The sequence below is a fragment of the Leuresthes tenuis genome, unplaced genomic scaffold (assembly GCF_036924035.1).
Source record: "Leuresthes tenuis unplaced genomic scaffold, fLeuTen1.0.hap1 SCAF_8, whole genome shotgun sequence".
Lineage (NCBI taxonomy): Eukaryota > Metazoa > Chordata > Actinopteri > Atheriniformes > Atherinopsidae > Leuresthes > Leuresthes tenuis.
The window spans coordinates 20,545,747-20,553,514 of NW_027325362.1; positions in this window are offsets into that span (position 1 = coordinate 20,545,747).

Sequence of the window (7,768 nt, forward strand, 5' to 3'; positions counted from 1 at the left end):
TCACGAATTAGGTTTTTTTTCCAGAGTGTACTCCACTTCTAAACTGGTGAAAGCTGCAAGGTTCCAAGTCCCCACAAACCTGAACAGGATAAAATGGGTAAAGACAATAGATGTAAAGTATTGAGCTTGATGTCTTGAGCCACCACTGATTTCTTTATATTTTGCTTCCAAGCAGGCAGACTTTCTTGGAATCTTTTGAAAATGTGGTCTTAAGCAATAGTTCTTCAGGCTTTCTGCAGCTGTTTCAATGTTTTTCTTTGGACATTGGCTGCCCATTTTCAGTCGAGTCTTTTCTGATTAATGTACTTGTCATGTCACTTAACACTGACCAATGGATCATTCAAGCATGAAAATGGCACTTAGCTCAAGGGATGAACCAGCATTGTATCTACACAAAACAGACACCTTATCAAAGAACCAATTCAAAATAGTATCTAAGCACTTTGCTACAGGAAACCTGTCAAAAAGACACTTAAGTTGTTCTGATTTTTTTAGTTGCATCTATGAAAAATGCCAAAGATATACAACAGTGTTTTTACTTAAATAAGGTGATTCCCAAGGAGCTTTTAGTTAATAAACCTGGTTTATCTTTGCATGGAGTGCAGTGTGTGCGCAAACAATTTGAGGAAACTGAATAAGTGGAGACCAAAAGAAGAAGTAGCAATGAAAATCCACAGCAGATGAACAATATCTCAAATTCATATTCTTAAGAAAGAAGAAGAAATTCATCAAAGATCTGACACGGGACCTGAGAGATGGATCTGATCCTTCAGTTGATCCATCTACTGTTCACTGAAGCTAGAAATGGTCTCCATGGAAAGTTGGCTGTCCAGAAGTTATTCTTGATAGGGAAACAGGGAGAAAAGACTGAGGTATGCCAAATGACACAATAACTGGACTGGACAGTCGGTGGCAACAGGTCTTATGGAGGGATGAGTCCTCCCCAGAGCCCAGACCTCATCATTATTGAAGCAGTGTGGGATCAACTTGACAGAGAACGGAACAAAAGGCAGGCAACATCCAAAGAAGACCTTTGAAATGTCCTTCAAGAAGCCTGGAGAACTATTCCTGAAGACCACATATTGAAAATATAAGCAATCTTATCGAAGAGGGTTCAGAGTGTGTTACACCAAATATGTGGTCATACCAAATATTGACTTTCGAGTCTGTAAGCATTGCACAAACTTTTGGCCTTAAATACTGTATATACACTGTATACATATATATGCTTGCTCATGTTTCAAAAATCAATGCACCTCTTTCCTGTTTTCCTTGAAAGACTTTTGCACAGTATTGTGTGTAATAACAGAATTGATAAAGTTTAATAACCATGCTGCTTCTCGTTTGGTCGTATAACAGGCAGCAATGCTTCAAGCTTAAAGTTAAGCATGTTAACATTTTCTAATTAGTTCTTAACACAAAGTGTCTGCTGGATGTATGAACTATGATTCTTATAAGGTATAGTATTTATTCAAAAAGAGAGATAAAAATGTTAGTATTGTAGCTAACATGAAAATGTTTGACACTACAAAAGTTACAGGAAATCATTTTGTTGGGAACATTAATGTCTGCATCTAATTTTATGGACAGCTTTGTCCAAACAACAAATTTCTACATTAAATGTCAGATATTCCATTTCTAATGTTTTGGGAATTGTGAACATTTGTATTAAATGTTTTTGGTAACCCATATGATAAATCTTAAGATCACCTGATAAGTGAGTTTGACCTGCAGGTGGCTCTTTATGAAGAGTTAATCAAAGTAAGCAGGGTTCATGCTCTGGGCAGTAAAGCAAAAGAAAAATTGTAACAAATACTAATTTAAAGGATGTATTATGTACAAAAGATGTTCTTGAACATAAACCACGACACCCTTTTATTATCAGGCTTCAACTTGCATGGAATAAACATACACACAGCACTTCCAAGTCCTCCTCCTAAAGACGTGTCCCCTCATGTCTCCGGAACCTGAAAAAGGGCTTGGAGGGAAAAGTCAGTCAGACACATTCCTCTGTTTCTATAGAATAAGAGGGAAGAAAACTGCTATGGAGGACTGGAGGGGGATTGGAACAAAAAGAGTTGCAGGATAAACCACAGAAATACACCCTCATTAAAAGGGTAGATTGAAGAGAAAGGGAGCCGGATATCCACACTGGCTTTTGCAGACTTTTATCAGAATGACTGTCTATTGTGCTGTAGGCTGATGGCACACACAGGGAGGGGTGAACGCCATGGAGACCAAATAGAGGATTAGATTGTTCCTTCTTGACAATATACCCTCTGAGATGTCCCTGCATTTACATGACACAAATGGACCTTATCTGATTACTTATAGTGTACTCTCTATCATAGGATACATTACCAGCGCTGCTTACATTATGATAACCCTACAATAAACCAGGAACAAATTTAAAACTAAAAGCTCTCAGATAAGACATTAATTTGACAATCTATGTAATCAAATAAATATTTTTTCAAATCAAAATAGATTGTATTTTGCACATATCAAAAGGGGATACTTTTTTTTTTTTTATATCTCCATCATTTAATTGGCTTCGTTTGCTGAATTCATCTGTCATCTTGTAAAAACGCTGCTGGCAGAGCTCTGATACTTTCCTGCCCTCCGCTGATAAACATGGCCCACCACGCTCAGTCAGAGCCCTAAATGAGTTTTTCATTTGGAGGGCTTTGGGTTGCCTAATGCCCTGAAGATTAACCCACTGACCCTTAAATATTAGCTTTGAATGACTTTGGGTTGACAGAAAAAAACTAGGGGCCACATGGAGATGACTTTTACAGTGGTGCCTGAAAGTCTTCCTAAAAGGTTTCTGAAATTCTGCACCGAAATGACCCAAAACATCATCCTTCAAGTAAATAAAGGCAAGTGAGTTATGCGAATGAGATGAAAATATTTCAAGTAATACTTATTTCACTATTACTTTGTGTTACAGAAATTCAAAAGGGTTCAAAAGGGTTCCAAAAAGTTCAAGCGCTCCTGTATGTTCAGCAGTGGAAATGGTGAATTTCAATTGAGGAAGAAATGCAGCTTTTTATTCAAGAAATGTTGAACATTTATCATAGGCTTGGAAATGAGGCCATCTGGCAGTGCGACAGGCTGATGAATTGTGCTGCCTGACATTTTGGCTGTAAATGTGCTTTTCACCCCGATGCTGATTTTTCTTTCTGTACTTCCTGGTCTTCCTTTGCGTCCTTCATCCCACCCTTGCTCTCCCTTGCCCAGCCATCTGGTGGGGCCTGGTGTGTTTGTACAAGGCTTGGTCCTCTGGAATGTCAACACGAGGCTTTGTGTGAAGCCAGAGGAGCCCATATCCACAAGAGATAAGACCCCACCAACTCCAAAAGAAGAGGAGGGGTTGATGACTGGGAGGTTGTGTAGTTAGAGGGTGACTTAAAGTTTAACAAAGCTGCCGTGTGACTGCCACATCCACGGCTTAATCCTCAGCAGAACACTTTCACCCCTCACCAACGTCCAGCTTTGCCTGATAAGGTAGACTAGAAGAAGGAGGCCAACGTGCTTTGTAGTCTCCAAGTAGAAGACGTATGTGCGCCATTGCCATCTTTATTTTCTTATTTTACCTCTTTTGAAGCACAACATATTTCACTAAACTCTTTCCTATCAACCAATAGCATCTGAGTATGCATCTTACAAGTCTCTACGCTTCAACCGACCATTTGCACTGAGCAGCAGATAATGAATGGTTCATCGCTAGGTCAGTGCTCATGAGCGGGAGGGGTCTACTTGTGTTTGATTAAGGGCTTGCAAGGCACCGTGTCTTGTTCTGCATGGAAGGATAAACAAGTTGAGTGCGTGCTTGTGTGCGTGTGTGCATGAGGATGTAGGTTGTGTGTGGCTTGTTGTCCCATGGGATCTTCTAAACATTTGCTAATTGTGTCTGAACAATTGTAAATCACATATTCCACTCGCACTTAGTTTAAATGCTGACTTTGCTTTGTCTAAAGGTCTGAGGTAACAGCTCCTGGAGTGTAATCAGTGGAAAAAGAAGAGCTGAAACAGGATTGTTTAGAGGAGGATAATAGGACAGAACTGCCAGAATTCAAGAACTTTTAGCAGAGTTTACACTGCTTTTGTTTGTCGACTAAGAAGGAGTCGAGGAACTGATGTGCCCCATTTAAGAGCTTTTGGTCAGATGAAAGATGGTCAGTAACTGTGACATTAGAAAAAGATTATGAAACACACAAATCGCACCAGCACTTAATGAAACATGACATAAATAATGATGGAAAGAAAACACACAAAAAAGATTGAAAGCAAAGCTTTTGACAATGCACAATAACATTTGAGAAGACACAACAACAAACAGCTGCAGCAATTCAGATTAACATTTCTGAAAATACAAAATTATAAATGATTAAAAAAAAGTGTTTTCTAAGACAATACTGAGCTTTCTGTTGTGTTGTTTTGTTGTTTTCCAGTGTTGTTGAGTTTTGCTGCTCAGAACCACTGGAAATAAAAAAATAAAAAAGTCTGAAGTTGGTTACACTGGGCTAAAATGGCACATATTTACTGCTGTGGGTGTGTTTTATAAATGAGCTTAGTTATAAAGTTCCCTGCCAAGAGACGCCAATCACAGCACTCACAACACCCCATCGGTCAGACATATTCCCATGTGTCTCGTCTTGCTGTAATGATGTCAATGGTGACATTAAAAACTATAAACCCTGAGGCATGCTGATGGTGTCCTGCCAAGGTGTCAAGCATGTGTTTTCCAGTGGCAAGATTTTTGGGCACAGCAAACAGTTTGTTGTTAGAGAGAATCAAAACGAATGAAGCTTTTTGAAATATCCTGACTAGTAGTCTCAAGCGTGTGTTAAGTTTTATTTAATCTTTCCTTGTGCTTTGTTGACTGCTGTATTTAAGGACACCTGGTTTAGATAGTTACAATAGAGATGTATATTTTGGAACTATTGTAATGTGGAAGCACATATTTAATCAATTTGGGAAAAGCTCTTCCTTAACAAAAGCCCAGCTGAAAAGAAAGTGCAGTATATTATTGACAGGAGGACAGAAAGGTGGCTGTTGTCTCCTCTGGCCTTGGTGACAGGAGAAAGGCTGGATGGAGATATATGGCAGTGTACATGCAGCATTATTACTGTTATGAGTAAACACAGGCACTGGCCAATAAAAGAGAAGCAGTGCCCATAAATGATGTTTAATTGAAGCTGTGCGGGAGGGCAGTTTGTCAGAGTTATGGCTCCCAGGAGCCCAAATACGTACACACATATTGATACTGAGGGAGGGGGAGCGCATGGAGGAAGAAGAGGGAGGGGAGGAAGAGCAGGAAGTAGAAGAAGGATTGATTGAACAGGGAGGTTAGGATTGTTTTGGTCTCCAAGAGGAAGAATGGAGGAGAGAATATTGTCCAAAACATAGTTTAGAGCCAAAGCTACTTCCTCTGGAGGCATTAGAATTTCAGCGTTTAACCTCTAGTCACTAAGACATAAGACAGATAGTTTCCTGGTTACATACCGTATGCAATAAGTCTAAACAATTTTGATTATTGAATAAAATTTCCCACCAGAGGTCAGAAATCAAGACTGCACATACTCAGCTGCAAAATTTGGCCTCTACCTTTGTCAGGTGGGCTGTTTTCACACTCTAAATGACATATGATCACCATGACAATGTCACAGTTACAGGTTTATAAATCACACCTATAAATCACCATGACACCTCCCTCCCCTTTTCCCCTGCATCCCTCTGTCCAGCTTTAACAAAAAGTACACATTTTCTGAATGCTAATATGACTCATTTCATTCACCCCCCCTCCGCCATCTATTTAATTTGTCGATGTTAGATATTCTTCAGATCCTTAGATTGTTCATTTTGCCTGTGATTGTGTCATCTTAACTATTTCCCACCTTCTCTCCTATTGAACACCCAGCACAGCACTCCAGTCCTTCCCCTGCTGACTTCCTGACTTCTTCGGCTCAGGTGATTGCATGTTGCTGAAAGTTTGGGGCGGGCACAGGAAAAATTCCCCTTTTCCCTTCATTCTTTACAGTTAGAAGGTCATTAAATAAAAGTGTGCATTGAGTGATGGGTCTTTCTACCTGCCCGTCTGCTCAGAAAAAACAAGAGCTCACTCAGACCTGCCCAGGCAAGTCGAGATAATTACAGCTACTGACTTAATCACCCATCTCAAAGCCCTTTGGTTGTACTTCTTCTTTTTCTTTCTGACTTTGCTGCCACCTGCCAATTGTGAAGTGTTGCAACTATAAGAATTGCTGCTTTTTCATACATATACAATGAAGGGTGTTGGCACAGTGTTGCTGGCCTACAACCTGCCTTGAAATGTTGCCATATCCAGACATGCAGGTGACTAAAACTCAGACAAACTGTGAGTTGTGGGTCTCTTACCAATCTCCATCCTATCCATCTCTGACAAATGATTAATTTGATCAAATAAATGTTTCTGAAGTAATAATCCCTTTGAATGTGTCAATTTATTTTGTGAGGAATGGGGAGTATTAATAAAAAAAATTCAGTTTGACATCCTTTCACAATTTTTCCAGCTCTGTGTCGGTTGGAACAGTACGTGTTCAGTTCTGTGATAGGTGGTCCCCCCAATAATAATTACAGAGGGCAGGCTATGGTATTTCAGGGGGAGATCTATTTAAAATGACTACTATCTGACAAATTCCACCTGAATCACAAGCTACCTGAATGGTTTTCAAAGGACGTTTTAACTGGAGAATTGCTCCAAATGACTGAATGCTGTCTAGCTAGTCTGCTACTCTAGCAGTTGTCAGTTATTATTGTGAATTTATTAGCCGCGTTGTATTCAATATTATTTCTAATGAGAAGCTGTAGGTCATTTCCAAAGACGACCTACATTAGAGCTGAATTTCATACATAAAATCAAGGCTTTTCAGGAGCATTTAGTCCATCTAAAGCACAGTATTCTTGGATGATAATGTTTATGTTTATGCATTTGGCGGACGCTTTTATCCAAAGCGACTTACAAATGAGGATATAACATTACAGCTAACAAGCTAACAATAAGCTACATAGAAGGAAACCACTAGTCAGGCTCTGTCAGAGGTGACAGGGATGACTGTGTAGAAATGCAGGCATAGAGGGGAGTACAGAAATAGAAAGTGCAGTGGAGGAGGTAGGGAAGTACAGGGTAAGTGCGAGGATACAACATGGTGTTTGAAGCTGGGTCTTCAAGAGTTTCTTGAAGCTAGACAGGAATGACCAGTGGAATGACCAGTGGAATGACCAGTGGAATGACCATGATCGGTAAGTCATTCCACCATCATGGAACGACACATGGAAAGAGTCTGGATTGTCTTGTGTGGGCTGTAGGAATTGCTAGACGACAATTATTTGACGACCAGAGGGACCAAGTTATAACGTTATAACGTTTGCAAGATCATCACCGTCTCAGCTGCTTATTCCTTGCGTAGCCTGTGTTAAAGTGTAATTGGGAGAACAGTTGTTAGAGTTAGGGTCAATTTTTTGTTTCATGGTCAGTTTCATGGTCAGAAAGCACATTTACCTTAAAACTACATGAAGACTTTTTGTTTTTCCAAACAAGATGTGTCATACATTTACTAGGTAGATGTTCCAATCGAATATCAGTTTTCTCTCTCATTATCTCTCATTATCTGATTGTGGTCACTACTGGTTGCTAGTCACTGGTTCTTGGGCGTGCATGTAATTGGTCATGCATTTGGTTTTGTGTGCTTTGTGATTGCATTTTACAGCCCTGTCTGTTGACAGG